General features: G+C 41.7%; 1 long non-coding RNA gene across 1 annotated transcript in view; it reads left to right on the top strand.

Moving 5' to 3' along the window:
- Positions 1-1,900: 1,900 nt before the first annotated feature.
- LOC311525821 overlaps positions 1,901-25,947 on the top strand; it is a 143,433-nt gene continuing 119,386 nt past the window's right edge. Inside the window, exon 1 of the long non-coding RNA XR_014712866.1 lies at positions 1,901-1,976. This is a non-coding gene — a long non-coding RNA (uncharacterized lncRNA). The remainder of the gene's footprint in view (positions 1,977-25,947) is intronic.

The following is a 25,947-nucleotide window of genomic DNA, read 5'->3' on the forward strand; positions in this document are numbered from 1 at the left end:
GAGTAGCAGCCGTGCTAGTCTGTATTCGCAAAAAAAAAAAGGAGTACTTGTGGCACCTTAGAGACTAAAATTTATTTAAGCATAAGCTTTCGTGAGCTATACCGGAAACCTACTGACTGCTATTCCTACCTACATGCCTCCAGCTTTCATCGAGACCACACCACATGATTCATTGACTACAGCCAAGCTCTATGATACAACCGCATTTGCTCCAACCCCTCAGACAGAGACAAACACCCACAAGATCTCTGTCAAGCATTCTTACAACTACAATACCCACCTGCTGAAGTGAAGAAACAGATTGACAGAGCCAGAAGAGTATCCAGAAGTCACCTACTACAGGACAGGCCCAACAAAGAAAATAACAGAACGCCACTAGCCATCACCTTCACCCCCAACTAAAACCTCTACAACCTATCCTGAAGGACGACCCATCACTCTCACAGATCTTGGGAGACAGGCCAGTCCTTGCTTACAGACAGCCCCCCAACCTGAAGCAAATACTCACCAGCAACCACACACCACACAACAGAACCACTAACCCAGGAACCTATCCTTGCAACAAAGCCCATTGCCAACTGTGTCCACATATCTATTCAGGGGACACCACCATAGGGCCTAATCACATCAGCCACACTATCAGAGGCTCATTCACCTGCACATCTACCAATGTGATATATGCCATCATGTGCCAGCAATGCCCCTCTGCCATGTACTTTGGTCAAACTGGACAGTCTCTATGTAAAAGAATAAATGGACACAAATCAGACATCAAGAATTATAACATTCAACCAGTCAGAGAACACTTCAGTCTCTTTGGTCACTCGATTACAGACCTAAAAGTGGCAATTCTTCAACAAAAAAACTTCAGAAACAGACTCCAACAAGAGACTGCTGAATTGGAATTAATTTGCAAACTGGATACTATTAACTTAGGCTTGAACAGAGACTGGGAGTGGATGGGTCATTACATAAGTAAAACTATTTCCCCATGTTTATTTCCCCCCCCCCCCCCACACACACACACACACTGTTCCTCAGAAGTTCTTGTCAACTGCTGGAAATGGCCCACCTCAATTTTCACTACAAAAGGTTTCTCCCCCCGCCCCCCAACCTCTCCCCCCACCCCCCCCCCCCCCACCCCCCGCTCTGCTGCTGGTAATAGCTCATCTTAAGTGATCGCTCTCATTACAGTGTGTATGGTAACACCAATTGTTTCATACTCTCTATGTATAAAAAATCTCTTCACTGTATTTTCCACTGAATGCATCCGATGAAGTGAGCTGTAGCTCACGAAAGCTTATGCTCAAATAAATTTGTTAGTCTCTAAGGTGCCACAAGTACTCCTTTTCTTTTTAGAATACCAGTGTATCAGAGCCAATGACGCTTTCAAGTCAGAAGCCAGAAAGACCAGTCTAGACCTAATCTGTGTTTATGGTTGAATAACATAACTTTATCACACTCAATGAACTTTGTGCTGAACAAAATGGTATCAGTGGCTCTGTCTCTACTTTGGCCAAAAAAGGGGACGTTGGTTTTCAATCAAGTTTCCTTAACTCAATTGAACCCATCCCTTAGGTTAACACCCACACAAACATGATTTAACACCTTAACGAACACAAACTGTCTTAATGTTGTAGCTTGGGTGGGATCCTAAGGTATCTTAAATCTCTCGAGAGGGGGAAAAACCCATATGCGCACACCATCTCTTTTACCAATAGGCAGACAGGGCTACTGAATACCAGACTTGAATCATTTTTGTCAAAATGAGCTGGATGGCATTGTTCAAGCAATCTCACTTTTATTTTCACTAGAACTACTTTATATTTTATAGCATATATTTCCTGCAAGATGCATGAAGTGCTTGAGAAACTAACATTATCTTTCTTTTTCTGAATGTAGGAAGTATCTCTTTATCCCTGTTAACCTGACAAGAATGGAAATGTGAAATCACCCAGTACTAAATGTGAATAAAGGTGAGTTTCCCTCTCAGATGAATTCATTGTTGATAAATCAGTTTTTGCTTTGGCAAGTATGTACTTAATGTGTTCTAAGAATTTCAAGTAATCCAGAACAAATTCACTGCCATCTCCCTTCAGTGATCTGTAATTATCTTTTCATAAAGCTCTCTTGTATGCACTGTTTTAAATAATTTAAGCCACCTCTTTCTATTACAAAAACCAGTGTGCAAATCACTAGTTTATAAACACAAGAATGCATCAAAGAATTAGTTTCTCATATATTGCAATAAGTTTGAATGCTAATTATCCTGCTGGGATCTGAATGTATTTTTCTTTCAATGCTGGAAATATAAAAAGTTATGGCTCTAATTCTGAAAACAAATATAGTGACCAGATAACTTCAACAGGAGATGAATGTCTGAGACGTAATTGTTGCAAATGGAATTTTTTAAAAGTGTGTTTCTGTCCAATTTTTGTTGAGTGATGACATTTTCCTTTTTGGTGGTTGTGATTTCAATCTACAAAAGCAGTTTTCAGGGAAGCAGATTGGAACATTTGCAAACATACCCACATTGGTTTCTTGTTAAATGTGTCAGCAGTTGAATTGCATTGCCCCTGCTTGAGATTGTTAGAGGAGCTGGGATACTTCTTCTTATTTCATTGCTATTCTGAATCAAAGGGGAAAACAATTCCCCCAAGGCTGAGATTTTGAGAACTTGGCATTGTTAGCCATGGGGAAATTCAAATCAACATACTCTGTTTACAGTTTTATTTTTAACCTAACATACACTGTGTCAGAATAAAATACATGGTATCAACTGTATCTTTACTGTTATTGGAACTGGTAAGTAATAAGATGGTCTGCTTAACTTTTAATTACGCTAACAAATCACATGCAGTTAGTATATGATAAATTATGCGTTGTTAGTACTGACAGTATATATTCTATAATAGATTTTGATTCATGAGAATGATAATCGATTGAGACATGCATTCTTATCTCCAAACTCTCCAGTATTGAGAGATGTGATTGTTTTTCAACAATTTCATTCAGTGTTCATTTGACTTGCTTTTTAACGTGTCTGCTAATTTAATTTTAAATATGACACTCCCTAAAGAATAAATAGGATGAGCCTGCTGAAAAGACAATTGTTATTTTCCATCCTAAGAAAAGCCATAACTCATTAATGTCTACCACAACAAAAATGTATTTTTAGAAAGACAGAAAAAATCATTCCTCATGCATGAGTTCTACATATTTCTAAGCATCTTCATTACACCTGCAGTGCAATTTAACCTAGCAGCTGGTACATTGAGTAGGCATTTCAGAAAATTATACAACAAAATTAAAAGCCATAATCCTTTACATTGCCCTAGGTAAATGCATTAGGTAAATGTATATCCTTTTATATCTTTCAGAAAATGTTTAGTTTTTTTTCTTTGATCCTTGGCTATGTGCTTTAACGTTCAACAATTTTTATCTATCAATAGCACTGATAATTTAAAGGTAACAAGGTGTGCTTCTTTTGCTGGTATATGATGATTCAATGATTTGGAAGAAAAATATAAAATCATTGCTGATAAAGTATGCAGATGGCAATTTGATGGAGCTGCATATAATGACAGGTCATTTCTATAGGGCAATCTGGATTTCATGGTAAAATGTGGCCATTTGAACAACATACCTTTTAATACAACCAAATGCAGGCTCATACATCTAGGAACAAAGAATGTAGGTCAGACTTCAAGGATGATGATTGTATTTTGCAAAGTGTAATAGGTGATTCTGTGAGGATTTAGGGTTCATGGTGGATAAGCAACCAAACATGAGCTTCTGGTGTAGCTAAAAGGGTTAATGTAATTCTTGGGTGGATAAGTAAGGGAATATTGATTAAGAGTAAGGGGGTAGCATTACTCTGTTCAGAGTAGAGGCAATGCTCTGTATAGAGCATTACTGAGACCATTTCTGGAATACTGTGTGCCATTCTGGTGCAAACACTTCAAAAGGATGTTGACCAATTGAAAAGGATTAAGAAAAATCCTGCAAGAATTTATATGAGGCCTAGAATAAAAATCTTACAATGAAAGATTTAGGAAGCTCCATCTGCTCATTTTATCCAGGAGAAGATTAAGAAGTGACTTGATAACAGTCCATAAGTACCTGCATAGGTAGAAGTTTTCTGATAGGAGGGAGCTCTTCAGTCTAGCATGAAGAAGCACAATATGATCCAATGGCTGGAAGCTGAACCAACACCTGGAATACTACAGGCTAGATATATGTATATGTTTAGCCATGAGAGTAATTAACCATTGGAACAACTTGCCTGGGAAGGTGCTGGATTCTCAGTCTCTTAAAATCCTTAATACAAGATTGAAGATTTAGGAAAAAAATGGCAAAGTCCTGTGGCACCTTATAGACTAACAGACGTATTGAAGCATAAGCTTTCGTGGGTGAATACCCACTTCATTGGATCAAAAAATGTAGGAAAAATGTTATTCTGTTAGAGAAGTTATGGTCCTGATGCAGGAATCACTGGATGAAATTCTTTTCCCTGTGTTTATACAGGAGATCAGAAAAGATAATTATAACGGTCCCTTCTGGCCTTAAAATCTATTGGTATCTTGGCTCTTGGAGGACAATGAAACCTGTATAGTGTACAAAGTTCCCCAAGAAAACATTCTGCTTTTATATGTTTTCTTCTCACCAGGACTGAGAGTCTCAGAAAGCTGCAGTCAAACCTTGATTTCAGCCTGCAAGAAAGCATCCTCCCAGTATAAATTGAATTGATAAATGAAATGCATAATTTTTCCCTTTTTTCAATTCTTTTATAAAATTACAGTTCTGACATTGCTATTGTCCATAGATAAATTGATACAGACATTAAAAATGAAACTGATGCTCAGTATCTTGGAGGAGAGCTAAGCATCTTGCAGAATCAAGCTCCAGTAAATATCCAGTTTGATGCTATGACACATAGATGCAATAATCTAAAATTGGCATGACTCCACTACCTATCTCATGCTCCAAATCATAAGACACTTTTTCAGTATAACCCATGAGAAGGGACTAAGGTCACGTCGACACTTCTGGCTAAATCAGCACTGTTGTGTTCGATGCAGTGCTATCAATTTAGTGGGTCTGGTGAAGACAAGCTAAGTCGATGGGAGAGCGCTCTCCCATTGAAGTCTGTACTCCACCTCCCGGAGAGGGGGAAGGTAAGTCAGCAGGAGAGTGACATAACACAACACAGCATGGTATATACACCACTGTAAGTTGACCTAAGCTACGTCGACTTACATAACAGAAGTAAAAAGAAAAGGAGTACTTGTGGCAGCTTCGAGACTAACAAATTTATTTGAGCATAAGCTTTCGTGAGCTACAGCTCACCTCACGAAAGCTTATGCTCAAATAAATTTGTTAGTCTCGAAGGTGCCACAAGTCCTCCTGTTCTTTTTGCGGATACAGACTAACACAGCTGCTACTCTGATAACTGAAGTAGCCTAACTTAGATCGATTTACAGCGTTACTGTAGACCAGCCCTAATTGTCTAAAGAATGTTGTGAGAAGGAGCTTTTTACCGCCAAATCAAACTGGGTTGGATTTTGACAGTTGACAGCGTGAGAGTGTCATTACTTGTGCATGGTAGTTCAGTGGACTAAATTAAATGAGTTAATTTCATTATAATTCCTACTGGAAACACCGCTATATAATTTAGCACTCTACTTTGCTTTAGCAGATTAAAAATCATAGAATCCTAGAATATCAGGGTTGGAAGGGACCCCAGGAGGTCATCTAGTCCAACCCCCTGCTCAAAGCAGAACCAATCCCCAACTAAATCATCCCAGCCAGGGCTTTGTCAAGCCTGATCTTAAAAACCTCTAAGGAAGGAAAATCCACCACTTCCCTAGGTAACCCATTCCAGTGCTTCACCACTCTCTGAGTGAAAAAGTTTTTCCTAATATTTAACCTAAACCTCCCTTACTGCAACTTGAGACATTACTCCTTGTTCTGTCATCTGGTACCACTGAAAAAGTCTAGATCCATCCTCTTTGGAACTCCCTTTCAGGTAGTTGAAAGCAGCTATCAAATTCCCCCTCATTCTTCTTTTCTGCAGACTAAATAATCCCAGTTCCCTCAGCCTCTCCTCATAAGTCATGTGCTCCAGCCTCATTTTTGTTGCCCTGCGCTGGACTCTTTCCAATTTTTCCACATCCATCTTGTAGTGTGGGGCCCAAAACTGGACACAGTACTCCAGATGAGGCCTCACCAGTGCCGAATAGAGGGGAATGATCACGTCCCTCAGTCTACTGGGAATGCTCCTACTTATACAGCCCAAAATGCCATTGGCCTTCTTGGCAACAGGGGCACACTGTTGACTCATATCCAGCTTCTCGTCCACTGTAACCCCTAGGTCCTTTTCTGCAGAACTGCTGCCTAGCCAAACGGTCCCTATTCTGTAGTGGTGCATGGGATTCTTCCGTCCTAAGTGCAAGACTCTGCACTTGTCCTTGTTGAACCTCCTCAGATTTCTTTTGGCCCAACCCTCTAATTTGTCTAGGTCCCTCTGTACCCTATCCCTACCCTCCAGCGTATCTACCACTCCTCCCAGTTTAGTGTCATCTGCAAACTTGCTGAGGGTGCAATCCACGCCATCCTCCAGATCATTAATGAAGATATTGAACAAAACTGGCCCCAGGACTGACCCTACACTACAAAGTGCCTGATCCTGTCGGACAGTGGTTTTCAACCTTTTTTCATTTGTGGACCCCTAAACATTTTCAAAGGGAGGTATGGACCCCTTTGGAAATCTTAGACATAATCTGCAGATGCAATGGGGTCTGCGGACCACAGGTTGAAAACCTCTGTTCTATGGTAATGAAAACTTTTTGAGAATCCCTTAGAAATAGTCTGCGGACTCACAGGGAAGTGCGGACCACAGATTGAAAACTACTGCTGTAGGGAGTTGAGTACCCTCAACTCTCAGTGACAGCACTGCAGATTGAGGCTACTCAATAGTTTGCAGGGAGAATTCAGTCCCTTTCAGGTTGGAGTCCAAATACAGTAACCAAGTTGTAAAAGCAACGATGTATTAGCACTGGCTCTGTGAAAAGCAGCTCTGGTTTTCCTTTGGCTGTGGATAATACATCACTTCTTATTGGTATGGAATGAGGAATTTAAAAGATAATTACTACATTGAGTACCAGGCAGGATTGCTTTTAGATGTAGTAGGTTAAAATTATTCCTTATTTGTAAGCAAGATAACCCCAATTAGATTGGTTAAGAATGTCTGCAGATGGCATTTCACATGCACAACCCTCAAATTCAGTTTTGTACTTCTATGTCAGAGTAATAATTTTTAAGTGACAGGGCAAGCATATGTTCTTATACCAGGGCTTCAGTGTGTTTGGACTGTAGCAGTTGGAAGCAGTGCCTTGGAAAAGAGGCAATGAGAGAAACAGTATGGCTGGAGATTTTGGGCACAAGCTGTATATTGTTGGAGAGAGAATATTTTGTATTTGTATTGTGACATGTTAGATTCCCCCATCCAGGATGCCACCTGATGTGCTGGGGTCCCATTGGTTCCACCCATTCCATCAGCCTGGGTTTCCTCACCCTGTCTTAGTTGTGCCAGGCCCTCAAGCCTTCTCTAGCATGCACACAGGTAAGGCCACACTGAGCTGCAGACACAGACTGAAATCAGCACTGTGTGGGAAGTATCAGTTCAGAAATTTACTAAGCACTCACATGCACACCCCCTTTGGGGAGTAAACCCAATATAATATTGTCTTGTGTTATGTAGAAAAATCTGCACAGCGTAAGCTCATAAAAATCACCCTCTCCCTCAATGTGGAGAGAGATATGCACAGCTTCTTGCCCCCCCTCACCCCCCCACCCCCAAGATATGAATTCCACATGCTGGGTTATGTTATGAACAAGAAATAAGTTTATTAACTACAAAAGGTAAATTTAAGTCATTATAAGGAATAACAAACAGAACAAAGCAGATTACTGAGCAAATAAAACTAACTAGACTTAATACACTCAATAAACAGGTTACAGAATGTAATTTCTCACTCTCAATGTTGTTTTAGGCAAGTTGCAGAGTTTCCGTAGCTTAGAGTTCCAGTTATTTCTCTTTATAGACTGGACCCCTGTCTTAGTCTGGACTCAACCCTGCCTTTCCCTCTAGTTGTTTTTAGCAGTCTTCCTTCCTGGCAGCAATGGAGAGAGAGATAAGATTAACCCCCTTCCCAGCCTTAAAAAAGGATTTACCTAAGGTGGGAATCCTTTGTTTGATCCCCGTCCCCGTACGTGGAAAAGTACCAGAAAGTTAAGATATTGTCCAGTACCAGGTGACATGGTCACCTGACCCTGCTGTGTTAATACAGCATCCCAATAAACTTCTCAGGAAGGAGTGAAATTAGCATTTTCAAAATTCTATTGTTCTCCTTAATGGCTCATCCAGGCTCTTTGCCTACTGTCTGGTGGGCGCTTCCCAGGTGAAAACATAGTTGTAATTGTTACATAGTTAATATTGCTAACTCCAGATACAGAAAAGATACATGCATACAAATTGGATAAACACATTCAGCAAATCATAACCTTTCCAATGATATCTCACATGACCCATCTTGCATAAAACATATCTTAATTATGCCATATTCATATCATAACAATATTTATATGAAGAACATGGAGAGTAACATCACAAGTATGTTTTAAGTTTTCTTCTTTTTTCATTTTACCATCACTGCTCAAAGCAACAGGAACAATGTGCATAATGGCAATAAAAACAAAATAGGAAACAATGCCTCACCAGTTTCTCTATCAACATGAATTAACCACTCCCTGATCTAAACCCTCTTTGACACCTCAGAAGCAGAACAATACATTTTAAAGGTGACCTGAAATAAGGTTTTCCTTCCAAGACATGAGTCCAGATATATTTTCCCCTGAAAGTATCAGTGAAAGCACAAATACCTAAACAATGCAGAAAGCTTATGCACTGCCTTAGTGTTAGCAATGTCACCAACAAAAGTGGTACATGGACAGTCAAATATTGCTCAACTACATCAGTGTAAACATCTACTTCATTGGCATTACTCCAGAACATGCCAGTGTAGCAGAGCAGAATTTGGTCCAGAGCCTTGAACTCAAGGCTTACCAAGTAAAGAAAAATTGCTCATCATTTGCTGTTTGGACAAAGCGAAGGACAATTTCTACCTGTGGTTTTTCAGTGTCCTGTGGCTCTCTGGTGAGGAAATTCAGAAAAGTCATTACTTTTTAAATAAAATTGAATTTTAACTTTTGATCAGATACATTAATCTTATGTTGTACAAAAGATAGTGCTGTCCATTTTCCATAATGCGACCATGATCTTTGAAAATACTTTTTTTTAAGTTGCAGAAGTTCCCAATTGAAACATAAAATTTGAGAGAAGAATATGACCAGAATTAATAGCTGCATTTTTATGCAGCTTCCATTTCTATGTATAATTGCACGCTAATAGTGTGGCTGGTAAGAAATCTTCAGTTCTTCTTCGAGTGCTGTTCCTGTGGGTGCTCCACTCCAGGTCATGGTGTGTCCCGGAGCCATTGATCGGAGATCTTCGGTAGCAGTGCCTAGTCAGGATGCTCGCGCTCAGCTGCTGTCTCGCGGTCTCGTTAGAGTCTGCCTGAGCATGCGCATCTCACGCCCCTCTCAATTCCTTCTCAACCGTCCTCTGCTGAAGACTGGGCACGGGGAAGAGCTGATCCTCTTCCCTGGTCTCTGAAGGAAACAATTACAAAGAATATAGAAATAGTTAGTTAGTAACATCCCAGTTGTTTCCCTTCCGTTAGAATAGTTACTTAGTTTAAAAAACAACAACCCATATTTTCCTCAAGCTTATCTCCCGCGGAGACACTCTCCCCTTACACTCCAAGTTCAATTATGCCAGGGGCTTCAAGATTTAAGAAATGTGCTTCCTGTCAGAACTCCATGCCAAGGTCCAATGGACACTCACGTTGTGTGAAGTGCCTTGGCCAGACACGTGTCCCTGCTAAGTGTGTCCATTGCACGAGCCTCAAAACCAGGGCTCGTTGTGAGAGGGACCTGAGGCTGAAAATGCTTCTCATGCAGAAATCTCTGCAGCCGCCTCTGGAGACGGGTACTGTCAAACCCTCTCCCTCATGCTCCCTGGCCAGGTCAGAACCAGTTGGGAGCATGGCTTCACCCTCTCAGGTAGAGAGGCAAGAAGTCCAACTGTCTCCAAGAAGAGACTTTCACAAGGGTAAATGGTCTCCTGCGAGATCCTTATCCTCAGTGCTGTCAGCGCTGAAGGCAGGCACCTCTGACTGTCCTGGTATCTCAGCCATGGCTCTTGCGGAGCACAGAGGCAGGGACCCGACTTCCCACGCAGGGAAAATGTCCTAGGCACCAGTCCCTTCAGCACCAAAAATAGACCCAGTGCCGACAGCGCGCTCTACCCTGGTGCCAACAAGAACGTCAGCGGACCTCCCGCAGGGCGCATAGCAGCAGCGGACCTCCCTGCAGGGCGCATACAAGAGACCTGTGGCTCTGGGAAAAGCGAAGAAAAAGTCTGTGCATGCCTCTGAACACAGATCGCGTGCAGCGGAGTCAGACACTAGGGAACAGCAACAACAGTTCCTCAGTCAGGACGACCTTTCAGTGGCACCTGAGCCTAACTCTCTACTCCTGGACACACAGTGCTCACTCTTTGACCAGCCGCTCTCCCCACCTGACCTGGCCACCTTTACTGACAGTGAGCCTGATATGCAGCAACAGCAGGAGTTCTCCCCACCTACCTCTCCTCCTCCACCAGAACCTTTTGCACCTCAGGTCACGGCTGACAACCACCAGCCTTGGTTTCCCTACTATGCCCCCCGTGGGCAACACCTAACTTCTCTTATCCCATGCCTTGGCTTCAGTGGTACCCTTGGCCAGCTCCTACTGCCACTCACCCTCATGTTTCTTCCACCAGACCTCCTTCTGTGCCTCCAGCTCTATCTACTTCTAGAGCACCTGAACCCCCCTCTGAAGAGGTGGGCTATGGACCATACCCTGATTCGCCGACTCCTAACTCTCCATCAGCTCCAGATGGGAGCCCTCATGCCTCCACCTCCACAGAGTGTGGACAATTTCAAACAATTCCAGGAACTTTTCAAGAGGATGGCACTCAGCCAAGACATCCCTTTAGAGGAGGTCCAGGAGATTGGTCATATTATTACACAATACAGACTCCTCAAAATCCTCCAACCCTCTGGGCCCTCAAATATTGCGCTTCCCATAAATGAAGCACTCCTAGAACCAGCTGACAGTCTCTGGCAGACCCCAGCCTCTATCTTAGCAACTTGCAAAAAGGCTGAACGCAAATATTATGTTCCTGCTAAGGATGTAGACTTCTTATTCTCTCATCCACAACCAAATTCTCTGGTAGTGGATGCAGTGACTCACAGGACCAAACAGCCACACTACCAGCGCACCCAGCAAGACAAGGACCTCAAATGTCTTGACACCTTGGGCTGCAAGGTTTATACCTCCTCCACTCTGCAATTCAGAATTGTAAACTATTCCACCCTACTTGAAGCTATGACTTTGTTAACTACAATAAACTCTTTGATTTTACCTCCCATATTCCAGAGGACAGGAGAGCAGATTTTAAGTCAGTCCTTGTCAAGGGCCAATTTGTTTCCAGAATGGCCCTACAAGCATCTCTGGACATGTTGGATACAGCTGCCTGCACTACTGCAATTGCTGTGGTTATGCATAGATCTTCCTGGCTGTCTGCATCAGGTATCCCCAAAGACTTACAGACCAAAGTGGAGGACCTCCCCTTTTGATAAAGACAAACTTTTTTCCAAGAAAACTGATGAAGTCCTTCACACCATGAAAGACTCTAGAGTGACCCTGCGCACCCTGGGCATTTACCCATCCCTTCCCAGGAGACAACGGTGTCAACCTTACCAGAGGCCACACACACAACAGTATCACCGACCTCAGAACAGACCATACGTTATGCCCAGGAATCATCCTAGACCTCCTAAGCGCAGACAAAACCAAATGCAAACAGCTATCTCCCAATTTTGAAGTGTTAGTCAAGAGTCTGCACGACCACTCCTTGACTCCACCGCCTACTTGCCCATTTGGCCACTGCCTCCAGGTTTTCCACCATGCCTAGCAGCAGATTACACAGGACTATTGGGTCCTAGAAATAGTTCAATCCAGTTACTCTATCCCTTTTATATCCTACACTCCCATCCTTCCTCCTTCCCCATCCCTCTTCAAGGACCCCTCTCATGAGCACCTACTTCACATAGAAGTGGATCATCTTCTATGGACAGGTACAGTGGAACCCGTTCTGACACAACATCAAGGAAAAGGATTCTATTCCCACTACTTTCTGACCCAGAAAAAGACCGGGGGATGGAGGCCTATACTAGACCTACACCGACTGAACAAATTGGTAAAAGTACAGAAATTCAAAATGGTCACCCTGGGCACAATAATACCTGCATGGGAACAAGGGGCCTGGTTCACAGCCCTTGACCTACAGGTCGCCTATTTTCATATATCCATTCATCCAGCCCACAGACGCTTCATACGGTTCACAATCGGACATGACCATTTCCAATACAGGGTACTCACTGTTGGACTCTCCACAGCACCGAGAGTATTCTCCAAGACCCTAGCCATAGTCATGGCCCACCTCCTCAGACACGGGATCATACTTTTCCCCTACCTAGACAATTGCCTCATCAAGGGCAACTCATACAACGAGACGCTACAAGCTACCCATTTCGCTATCTCCCTCTTCCACAGCTTGGGCCTGCAAATAAAATCCAAAAATCTACCTTGACGCTTACACAGCAGATAGAATTAATTGGAGCTCACCTGGACTCAATTCAAACCTCACTACCACACAACAGATTCCTCGCTATCATACACCTCATACGCACGCTCTGTTCGTCCCAAGATACAGGCAAGAATTTGCCTACAGCTCCTTGGCCACATGGCAGCCACCACCTTCATGGTTAAGTATGCCAGGCTGCACATGAGATGTCTTCAGGGTTGGCTCAACTCCAACTACAAACCCAGCATGCGGCTGACTCCTCTAGCAAATGTACTAGCTTCTCTGCAACGGTGGACAAGACCAGAGAACCTTTGCATTGGCATTCCCTTTCAACAACAACCCCCACGCTCATGCTCACCATGGACTCTTCCCTGATCAGTTGGGGAGCGCTTCTGGGGGGACACATGGCACAAGGCCGCTGGTCCATTCCAGAGACGCACCTACACATAAACCTCCTAGAGCTCAGAGCAGTGAGACAAGCCTGCCTTCACTTTCTTCCCCTCATAAAGAGCAAATCTATCTGGGTCCTAATGGAAAATATAGCATGTGTGTTTTACATCAACAGACAGGAGAGAGCACAATTGCACTCCCTATGCATGGAGGCCATCCGATTATGGAATTGGTGCATACAACACCACATACAAATTATTGCATTGTACCTACCCAGCTGTCACAATACTATCACCGATACACTCAGCAGACACTTCTCCAAAGAACATGAGTGGGAATTCCACCCCACGATACTACAACAGCTCTTCTCCCAGTGGAGCACCCCGTCAATAGATCTCTTTGCCACAACACAGAACCGCAAATGTCACCTATTTTGCTCCAGAGTGGGATTCGGGACGGTATCCCTAGGAGATGCATTCCTCATCCCATGGAACAACTCTCTCATGTATGCCTTTCCACGGATCCCTCTGATACACAGGGTCCTGCGCAAGATCAGAGACGACAAGGCCCATGTCATACTCATTGCCCAGCCTGGCCTAGACAGACGTGGTATTCTTACCTGCTCCACATGTCTTCCCATCCTCCACGGACTCTCCCCAACAGACCAGATCTGCTTTCTCAGGACAACGGACAAACTCTTCAGCCTCAGCTCCAGAAACTCCACCTGACAGTGTGGTTCCTTCATGGTTCCAGATCCACGAATTAGCCTGTTCTGAGCAAGTCCAATACGTCCTCCTGCATAGTAGAAAAGACTCCACTCATAAAACTTATGTGCAGAAGTGGAAGCGCTTTTCCCTGTGGTGCTCAAACAAACACTTATCACCCCATATCATGACCCTCCCTAACATCCTAGACTTCCTCCTGAAACTAAAACAGGACAGACTCGCTCAGCTCCATCAGGGTACACCCAGTGGCCCTTGCCACCTTCCATGATTCGTTAGGCGGCTATTCACTCTTTGCCCACCCCACCATAAAACGCTTCCTCATGGGCCTACAAAATTTCTACCCCAAGATTTATCCATCGGCAGCTGCATGGAATCTCAATGGTCTTATGAAACCTCCATTCAAGCCTTCAGCTACCTCACCTCTTCTTCATATGTCCATGAAGGTAGCTTTCTTGGTTGCTATAACAGCAGCAAGGAGGGTAGGGGAAATAAGCGCCCTGATGGCCTACCCTCCCTACACAACCTTCTCTAAAGACAAAGTTACCCTGCGACCACACCCTAAATTTCTCCCTAAGGTGGTGTCCACCTTCCACCTTAACCAACGAATATACTTACCTACATTCTATCCCAAACCTCATGAGACTCCACATGAGGTGCCTCTGCACACCCTCGACGTCAGATGAGCAATTGCCTTCTACTTAGACAGGACTAAACCATTTCGTAAGTCCTCATGATTATTTGTCTCCACTACAGAGAGATCAAAGGGTGCAGCCATTTCTAAACAACGACTTTCCAAGTGGATCTCTGACTGCATCAGATCCTATTACCACATTCAGAATGCTCAACCGCCCGAAGGCATCAGAACTCATTCTACTCGAGCCATGTCAACATCTGTTGCCTTCTTCCATAATGTACCCTTTCCTGATATCTATAAGGCCACCACGTGGTCATCCAAACACACATTTACTAAACACTATGCTATCACACAGGATACCACGGCAGACATCATAGTAGGCCATACAGTACTGTCTACAGTACACACTGCTGCAACTGCAAAGTCCCACCAGCCTTAGGGGTACTGCTTCACATTCACCTGGTGTGGAGCACCCACAGGGACAGCACTCGAAGAAGAAGAGAAAGTTACTCACCTTGCAGTAACTGAGGTTCTTAGAGATGTGTGTCCCTCGGGGTGCTCCACTCCTCACCCTCCTCCCCTCTGCTTTGGAGTACTATTCTGACTTCTCCACGGTAGAGAAGGAACTGGGAGGGGGGTGCAGAACACGCACGCTCAGGCAGACTCTAACGAGACCCACAGGGACACACATCTCGAAGAACCTCAGTTACTGTAAGGTAAGTAACTTTCTCTTCATGCAACACAAAACAGTGTTCATATCCAGTGTCTTTAAAAAGATAGAATCAGCCACAATTCAGCATGTCTGACAGTTTGTTTTCTAAACATGCTTTTTGCACTTCATCTAGAATATTTCTCTTATCTAACTTTAGAGGGAAGTGACTAAATCAGAGGTAAGGATAAGCTTAGCAAAACAAAAGAAAAAAAGTAAAAATTGGAAGCACAATAGCAGCATCAGCATCCTGTAGTTTAGAGGTAACTGAATTGTGAAATTAAAGTTTGTTCAAACAGTTTTCTTCTGCTCTTATAAACAGAGTTATTTCTGTATTAAATATTTGCACTTTTAACTTCTTTCATCTAACAATCTCAAAGCACTCTAACATATTCTGTCTTGTACCATCACTTTGAGGAAGTTAGTTACGTTTTTTTATACTCTCTTTACATATGGCTAAAATACCTCACTTAAGGTCAAAGTGGCTGTGCGAATGTTGGGAAGTGAAGTTAGACCTGACTCCCAGTTCCCTCCTCCAACCACTAGGCAACTGACTCTCCAGTTCTTTGGCAGGGCGGCAGCAGCAGCTATAACCAGCATATCCGGTCTGAAAGGACGAAACAGGAGGTGTCATTTAATAACTCTTTTTTTTAGGCAAGAATGCCACTGGCATACATTTGAGTGTGCTTCAGTTAGATGTTTTTGGTCCCCCAAAGTTATCATCATGGATTGACAAGAATATGACAGTTAGTATCTTGGTCTATAATAGAATGAGGAAAAACAATGTTTAAAAGCACTAAATACTAAAACAAAGTGCACAAGCAATGAAAAATCCTAGCTGAGTCTTCTCTGTCTCAGCCAAATAACCTCTTGTTCTACAAGTGGAGAGTATCAAAAGCATCATGAATCCTGGCAAGTGAGAAGGTGTGGAAGAGAATGCTGATTCCATGCTGTGCTTCCCTCTTTCTTCTGACCCCAGAGAAATAGCTTTATGAATGTTCTATGGGATCTTGTTCCCTGCTGCTTAGGGAAAAATCTTATTAGATAGAACATCAATATAACACTAATCCCCTCTAAATATTCTGAAGACACCTTCTATAAAAATCTAAACTAAATTATAAAATGTATTGCTAATTATAATCCTGCTACAAAACCTACAGATTAGTTTAAAATTTCTGCAGAAATTCTGCAGAAACTGTTTTCTACAAAATATTAGAGGATTTAGAAAAATTATAGAATTTAGAAAAATGTTTTCATAAGACGTATACTATGCTAATTTAAACAAGCTGCTGATCTGGCTCACGATTTTGTCTGTTTATTCAAATTTTGAATGTATAAGATATATATATATTATTGGATTATGTAATTAAAGAATTCAGTGGATATGGTCAAGCTAATGGCTCCTGTGGAGTGATACCAAATTTACCATCCAGCTGATAAAATACACTTGTTCACTACATATCTAAATAAGCCACAAGTATGTAAGTGGAACAGCCCACCCTCACTCACAATATTTGGAAAAAGTTCTAAAATATCATAGTAAATCTAAGGCTAGGACCTATGAATCTTCATTAGAGAGCTACTGCATAGTCCAATAAGACATCTTGTCTCCAAGCTCATTTACTGAATCTTTGAGTCTAAATTACTGCATCTGAAAAGTATGGTTAATATGGTTTTATACTTAATATCAACTATGTGTCTCAAAGCATTTTACAAATGTGAATAAGTATTATTAAAGACATTTTAAAGTCAACCTAATTTAAACCTATTTCACAGACTTTAGGACCAGAAGTTGGCCTGCTAAACCCAGGGTTGTGAGTTCAATCCTTGAGGGGGCCATTTAGGGATCTGGGGGGAAAAATTGGGGATTGGTCCTGCCTTGAGCAGGGGGTTGGACTAGATGATCTCCTGAGGTCCCTTCTGACTCTGATATTCTGTGATCATCTAGTGTGACCACCTGCGTAACACAGGCCATAGAATTTTACTCCCTGTATATAGCCCAGTATCTTGTTGCTGAGTCAGGACCTATGTTTTAGAAAGACATCTAATCTTGATCGGAAAGACTCCAGATGACTGAAATTTTATAACATCCCTTGGTAATCTGTTGCAATGGTTAATTACCATCACGGTTAAAAATCTGTACTTGTCTCCGGTTTAAACTTTGCTGACTTAAACTTTCAGCCATTAGATTCTAGATTAAAGAACCCACAAGTATCATATCTCTTTCCACTATAGGCTAACAATCTAAGATCAAATCACACCTTAGCCATCTCTTTGTTAAACTAAATAGATTGAGCTCCTTTAGTTCACTCATTGTAAAATCATGTTTTCAGCTCATGAATGATTCTTGTAACTCTTCTCTAAACCTTTCCCAATTTTTCAATATCTTTGTAAGATTGTGGACACCAGAACTGAATGTGGCTCTGTAGAAGAGGTACTAATGGAGAAAAGATGACTCTACCACATAAGATATGAGGTTGCACTCTAGTTTTCCACAAAGTTTCTGTGGAACCGTTGTAAAGTCTCTTCATTTTCTATTTCTCATTTGCCCTGTCTGTAAAATTGTCCAGTGCTCATTGCTCCAAGTCCAAGAGGTCACTTAGGTGATAATTTGAGGTGCAGTAATTTTACTAGATCCTAGAGTTTACTTTTACTTTTGCGCTGGGTTAGGATCAGTGTTAATGATGAAAGTGTTCTTCATTCCCATGTTCTTTTATGGGGAAAAATTATGCTCCTTAACTTACTAAAATGTTTTATTTTAACCAGTGTAGCACTTAGATAAATGCATAAAACTCAACAAAGCAACTTTTCTGACATTTGAAAAAGCTTTGACTGCTCTAGTTTTTTAATTTTTCACATACCTTGCATTTTCCTTGTTTGGGGGTACTGCCAGAAAAGCAGTACCTCCTACTAGACCAGACAAGTACTGGAAGTACTAGAAATATCCCAATTAGAGTTGTATAAACAGTTTGCATAGAACCCATCCAAGATGAGGGTATTCATGAGCATCAGTCCACATTCAGGATTACTCACAAATATAGTCTGATACTATTCAGATGGCCCTAACACCATTTGCCAGTGTTTCAACCCATTCCCCTCTCCCCCAAACACATGTTCTGATTTTATGTCTATGGGGGAGGATATGGTGGCTGCTCTCTCTATTTTGGCACCTATCTCTTGAGAGGGGATGCCAGGATGACCCTTTCAACAGGGTTTTCAAAATGCACCAATGCCATTCCGAAACTGAAAGATGAATTATCCTGGTCATGGGAGGCTCCTTCCCCCACTGCAATGCATGATAATTTGAACTCTCATACTCCCACTGCACCTGCTCTAATGAATTATGGAGCAGATGCTCTGTGATCCCTCCCATTATACCTGGGGATGCGTTAAGTCTCCCCATGAGTTTATTACAGCAGCTTTGGGAGTAGAAATGTTTTCCCAATTGTGGTGCCCTTCGAGTGCACTAAATTAATGGAGAAGAGTGAATAAATACAGTAGGTGGTTGAACTCTCTGAGTAAATGTTGCTCTTTTAAAGAATGAACAATATGTGATACATTACATTGTCTTGAGATATTAGAATTGTGTTTCCTGTTACTTTGCTCTGTAAGTGATATGACTTTCTCAAATGAAACTAACATTAGCAAGCTACTGCAGCATCAGAATGATGACAAAAATTATACAAAAGGCTGGTAATTTCATCAGATAAAATTACAGTAAAATAAGAGTCAGAGAAAGACGGGTATTTTTTGTTATTATATGTCACTAACTTACACTTCAGATAGTTGCATTTTCTTTACAGTGATTTTTCTTCTTGGCAATATTCAATGTAATGTCATTTCTCTACTTTTGAGACATTTGCTAAGACACGAAACTGAGGTTGGTCAAAAATTTTCTGACAAAACTGTTTTTCAGTGGGAATTTTTTTTTTTTGACTAAGCAATTTTCTTTCGAAGAAAATATCTGTTTGCCACAGAAAATGTTGACTTGCAGTCAAAAAAAATAAAGTTTTCATTTATTGGATGAAAATCAGAAAACTTTGTGTGGGAAAGGGGGGGAAAAAGCACTTTCTGACAAGTTGTATATGAAATAGTTGTAGCAAGTAGAGCAAGTCAGGAATTTTTCATTGGAATTATTTTCACATGCAAAATGCAGTTTCCATCTGAAAATTTTGATTTTGCTGAAGCTTCAGATGAGTCTGACCCAGATTGGTATTTTTCGGGTTGTTGAACTGAACCAAAACTTTTCATTTTGAGACAGTCCAACATTAAACGGTACATTACCTTCTGTGAGTTATAGTTTGGGCCCCCATTTTCGCCTATGGGCTGGGCTCTTTGATTGGATTTAGTCTCCCATGACACAATGCAGTCTTCCCTCTGATGGAGCAGTTGTCCCATGACTTCAGGTACATCATGGAAGACCTAGTTGGGCCAGGAATCCTGGTCAATATGAAAGAATGGGTTCATCAGGCAACTTGATCTACAACTCCCATGTGGCTATGTGCCACAGTATGATATTGTAGTTTAATGATGAAATGACTTAACACAAAACATTTCAAGTTAGTTCAACAAACTGAAATGAAACATTTTAAATATCTCTAAACGTTTTGTTTTTGGTTGGAAATGCCAAAGCAAAATGTTTTGGCATTTGAGTTTAAATGTTTTGATTCCACAGAAAATTTAGATATTTCAAATTTTTTGTTCTGGTTCAGGGCAAAAACAAATGTTGAAATAGCAGAATTTTGCATGGAACAGAAGTTTCAATTTTTGCTCAGTCCTAGAAGCAGCACTGCTGGGGTCCAGTCCTGCAAAGTGCTCTACACTTTTAACACCCATTATGTTCTTTGTGAGTTTATGGCACTCAGTGCCTCACAGGCGGAGCTCAACCTTTTGCAAAATTGTTACATTTATTCATTACCTTCCAGTCCTCCAGAATAGAAATTATTTTTAATGAGAGCTCACATATTTTTTGTTCAATAGTACACATGACTTCTGATATTTTATTGTGTTTTCTGAGTAGCATCCGTATCCCACAGACTGTACTTTCTTTACTTTTAACTTCAGAGCCTGTTTCAGTGGCCTCATAATTTTAGTCATTTTATTGAACTCTCTTTACTACCTTACATCCCCTTTGGATGTTGATCCTGTTGAAGTGAGTAGGCTTCTTGTCAGAGATGGTCAACATATCTAGCGTGATCAGACACTAAATGTTTTGCAATCATTCCATTGTCACTTCCAAAGACATCTTGTTATCTCAACATCTTGGATGACTTTTAAGGGTGAACAAACAAATGTAAACCATGAGTGGGTAGAAACAAGTGTCTGAGAGGTATGGTGATATTTTCATTATATTTTCACATTGATAAATTTCTGTCTATGTTTTATATGTACAGTAAGTTAATTTTATCTAGTTTCAGTGTTATTTCATGAAGAATATCTTTGATTAATGACCACGACAGTGAAAAGTCTCTCTTAAATCTTACTCAGGCTCATGTGAAGAGAGGTGAGGAATTCACATTAGTAGCAGGTGAGAGGTAAAAACCTACAGTAGGATCCATCTAGACAAACGGTTGAAGAAAAAGAGGTTACTTACCTTACAGTAACTGGAGTTCTTCAGGATGCCTTTATCCACATGGATTCCAATGATCTACCCTTTTTTCCCACTGGTGCAAAATCCTTTACCTGGATATCTGTATTAGCAAAGGAATTGATTGGCAGGTAGGTCTGTTCCACCCTTTGTGCCCTTGAAGGAGGGTGTGCAATGGTGTTCAGGGTGCATGCTCAGCCTCACTGGACACTGCTGACTAAATGATTCCAGGTTTATGTGAATAGGGTGCATAGTGGAGTCTGTGTGGAGAAAAGCATCTTGAAGAGCTCCAGTTACTGTGAGGTAAATAACCTTCCTATTGTATGTTTCTCAGTAAGATTGTAAGAAATACATTCTTCTGCACAGCACCACATGCACTGTTGTCATCCAACAACTAATTAATCCATACGTTTGTAATAAGTTTTTGACTGAAGTATGAACTGTCCAACCTTTTGGCAGCAAATAATTTGAGCAGAGGGATTCAAACATCCATGGATGGTTTGAATTTCCATGTGCAACATATCTGGAATTTTTCATTTATTCACTAGTGATAAAGAGTGCGTGAGGGACCGGGCATGCCTCTCGACACAGCTAGGCTTGGCACTCATCAGTATAGATTTCCATTAAATGACATCTCAGGGCCTTGACAGAATAAGGACTTATGCCTAAGGTCAATCTTTCATTCTCTGATAGTTCTCATGTTAATATTTCAGAGAGTAGCTTTTGTCCACTGTCACTTAAAACACAATGAACAACGTTTCTAATCTCCAAAGAGTATGCCCCTGAGGTGGTTGCATTTCAGTGACGGGTGAAATGAAATGATCCCTGGATTTGTACAGTTTTTCAATCAATAATGCACTTTTGAGACTTTTGAAAGGTGCTATATAAATCAATAATTAATAATAATGAAATATGTGGAAAAGCAGATAGCTCAAAGCTCCAGGGATAGCGGTAGCTGAGGTTCTGATATTGGTCATAACATACTTGCCTAAGAGTGAGAGTTTTGTATGGTTTGATGCCATGACCTGAGCCAGCCATTGATGAATTTCTTAAACTGGAATGTTTCTTCTTAATCGCCTGACTCAATGTCCCCTATGTATATTGAGTAGTACAGGGACACACAGACATGCACACCAGGGCAGGCAGGACAGAAAAAGCCAGGGACTTATGCCATCTGATTTCACTGCTAGAAGTAACCTAGGAATCTCTGTTAGACTCTACACTCATGCAGGCATGCAGCTTTAAACCAGGAGTAAAAGAAAGAAGTATGAGGCTGTGATGGTTGTTCTTTTTTATAGTGTGGCAGTAGATTAACCACAGCTTTTCCTATCAAGATCCCATCAGTGTTCCCATCCGATTACCCAAAGCATTATGGATTCTTATTCCTATACACTATCCTACAGGGAAAATAGTAACTTTTCAAAAAACGGTTGCAAACATCAAGCATTATAGTAAAAGTATGTGTGTGAAAGAATGTTTTAAACCACCAGCACAATACCCAAACTATGTAAAAGCACACTATGGACAAGCCTCAGTAATATTACATGTAAAAGCACAGCCTAAACCAGCTTTTGTATTGCTAAAACTCCATGTCAAATCACATTATTAACCAGCCCTCATTCAGTCAAACGCCATATCAATTTATTGCTGGGGGAAACTCCAAAAATTTCAGAGTTTAGAGGCTTACCTAAACGGAATCTGTGGGAGATCTATCACTTCAGACAGTCTGTCTCCATGGAGTCCCCTTTCAGCTCTACATTACTAGCACTGTCCCCTTCTGTGTGAGGACTAGTGTCCTTACACTACTGTTGGTGTATGGGCAGCTCTCCCGTCCATTGTCTTCAGGGGCTGCTAAGCAGTGTCATTGCCCTCCATCCACTCAGCATCTTGGGCAGTCACTGAAGAAAGTCACTGCCTTCCTTTGCCCACACTGCAACAGGGGGCAGTGCATTCTCAAGAATTCAGCTATCCATTACCTTCCACTCATCGAGGCATCACCAACAGAGACGTCTACTATCTACACTACTCTGAAAAGAAGTATCTCTATAGCTGAACAGCTTGAAATTAAGCAGGAAGTCTTGGTCATTGACCAAGCAATATGTGCTTTAACAACAACAAATCTGATGGAAAAACAAAGATGTGATGCTTCACAATGACAAGAAACACTTTGCAAGACTTATTGTATTCAGTCAAAGTAGGAAAATTGATCTCTGGGAAATCTTGTTGTATTCTTTGGGAGCAGTTTCCTGCCCTTTTGCTCGTACTCTGTCAAAAACCAACAAATCAGCTCTGCTTGATCTGTTTCAATCCAGAGGTGAAGACTGCTGTATTGACCATGTTCCAGCAAATGGTGCAATAATTTTTGTTGGAATGTCTGTCATCCAAGCACTACATGATGTTCCTTCAACATCTAGTGAGCTTGCAGACACCATTTTACTGTACATGATCAAGATAGCAGGAAAGTACAAGTGTACTCATTTGGATTTTGTCATAGATCGGTATTCTAATATGAGCATCAAAAATGTGAAATAGTCACACTGAGCATCTGGTTGCTCCCAAACTATACATAGCCACAGAAAGGACTAGACAACCCCCAGTTAGTAGAAGACGTTTTTTTTTTCTGATGACAACAATAAGAAAGCACTTCAGATATTCTTGTACACAGTGTGAAGAGATGCATATTTCCAAGGCTTGTCACTGCCTGGCTGTGCAGCAGGGTTCAGTGACAGCCACAGCTGTTCATGAAGTAAATGGTGACCATGAAAAATGTGACACATGTATGTTTCTTCACATGAAACATGCTGCCAAGGACTACCAGAATGTGATCATTAGGAGCCCAGATACCGATGATGTAGTCATAAACATCAGTCTTAAGTCACAACTGCTAGTTAATTTGCATTTCATCACTTGTGCTGGAAATCAAAGCCGCATTATTGATTTGGAGAAAGTCCCTTCAACTCTAGATCCAAAGGTCCTTTACCCGCCTTATGGGACTCCACACATTCACGTGTGCGTTCTATGGGGAGGGAAAGAGACATTTGCTGTGGCCTCTGAGCATGAAGATGCTCGATGCTCTCACAGACCTTGGAAAAGATTTCACACTTCAAGACTCAACATTCCTTGTGCTTGAGAAATTTGTGTTTATCTGTATGGCCAACCTTCACCGCAGGATGTCAAGGATGCCCGATATAAGATGTTCTGCCTAGCATCATTTTCACTGCCTGAACAGAGCCTGCCGCTAACATGTGATGCTCTATACCAACGCAGTAAGCAGGCAAATTATCAGGCTGCTATTATGAGGCACTCTCTCTTATCAAGTGGATGGATGCACCTTCGCCTGTTGGCCATGGATAGCATTTAGAAAACAAGGAACTTGCCATCAGCTGGATTCCAGGAAGTGTAGTACCAGACAGTATGTTGCAGGCAGTGCATTGGGAAATGTGTTCCTCTCTTGCTGCTCAGCTTTCTTGCACAGACTTGTGTAAGTATCAGAAGTGCAAGAATAGTGACGAGCTACTGAACCTGTCATTCACACTGACGACGTCTCAGACTGGGAAATAAAAATGTATTTTATTTGCGGAAGAAGTATCACAGTGCCAATAGCAGTATACGTAATTTGTAACGAACAGTGGATTTGAACAAGGAAATAAAATTTTGATTTATATCAGTAATTATGTCAATTCATAACAATCCAAATAAGCTGTTATTTATAAATATTTGAGAAATAAATGTCATATACAAGGGGATTCCAGTTAAAAGGTTTGTGTTTTACTTTTTTAGTGCTGTTGCTGAGGAAACTATGCTCAAATTGTCAAGGAAAATAATATTTACATAGAAAAATGTTTCAGATTTATTCAATTTTTCATGTCACGTAGTTAGACTGTTGTACAAACGTTTCTCTTGAGGGTAAATGGTAACAGAATCCAGTCTTACAGTGAAAGACTAGTATTGCCAATAAAAACAAATTATTGGGATGAGGTAATACCTTGACCTATACTTACTACCAAAAGATAAACACTTAGGAAGGAACAATCAGTTGCACATATATAAACTGGGAAACGTCTGCCTAGGAAGGAGTACTACAGAAAGGGATCTGGGGATCATAGTGGATTACAAGCTAAATATGAGCCAACAGTGTAACACTGTTGCCAAAAAAAGCAAACGTTATTCTGGGATGTATTAGCAGGAATGTTGTAAGCAAGACACAAGAAATAATTCTTCTGCTTTCTCCACGCTGATTAGGCCTCAGTTGGAGTATTGTCCAACTGAGGCACCACATTTGTGGTCCAGTTCTAGGCACCACATTTCAGGAAAGATGTGGAAAAATTGCAAAAAGTCCAGAGAAGAGCAACAAAACTGATTAAAGGTCTAGAAAACATGACCTACGCAGGAAGATTGAAAAAATTGGTTTTGTTTAGTCTGGAGAAAAGACTGAGAGGTGACATAACAGTTTCCAAGTACAGTAAATGCTATGTTATCCAGTCCTGTACCAACCTGAAAGGTCTATTAACTGGCATTTCTAATATTCATAGAAAGTCCAGTTTATAATCGGGTTGGCGCGGGGCTGGTAGGATCCCTACCTGGCTCTGCATGGCTGCCTGGAAGTGGCAACATGTCCCTGCTGCTCCTAGGAGGAGGAACAGCCACAAGGGGTTTGGAGTGTGAGAGGTCGTGTGGGACCCAGGCTCTAGGAGGGAGTTTAGTGGCAGCATGGCAGGCGGCTCTGTGTGCTGCCTCCACCCACAGGCACCGCCCCCACAGCTCCCATTGGCCATGGTGGCATGGGGGGTGGCAGCATGCAGAGCTCTCTGCCGCACCTCCATCTAGAAGCAGCAGGGACTGGCCGCCACTTACGGGGAGCCGCCCAAGGTGAGCACCTCCCCGGATCCAGCACCCCAAAACCCCTCCCAAACAACCCCCTGACCCAAGCCCCCTTCTGTACCCAAACCTCTCCCCCCCCAGATCCAGCACCCTGAGCCCCCTCCCACAGCCAAACTCCCTCCTTCTTAGTTAACGGGAATTTTTCACTTACCGGCACCCCACATTGCCCCAACATGCCGGATAAAAAAGTTTTTAATGTATATAAAA

The sequence above is a fragment of the Lepidochelys olivacea genome (assembly GCF_965140295.1).
Source record: "Lepidochelys olivacea isolate rLepOli2 genome assembly, chromosome: 9".
Classification (NCBI taxonomy): domain Eukaryota; kingdom Metazoa; phylum Chordata; order Testudines; family Cheloniidae; genus Lepidochelys; species Lepidochelys olivacea.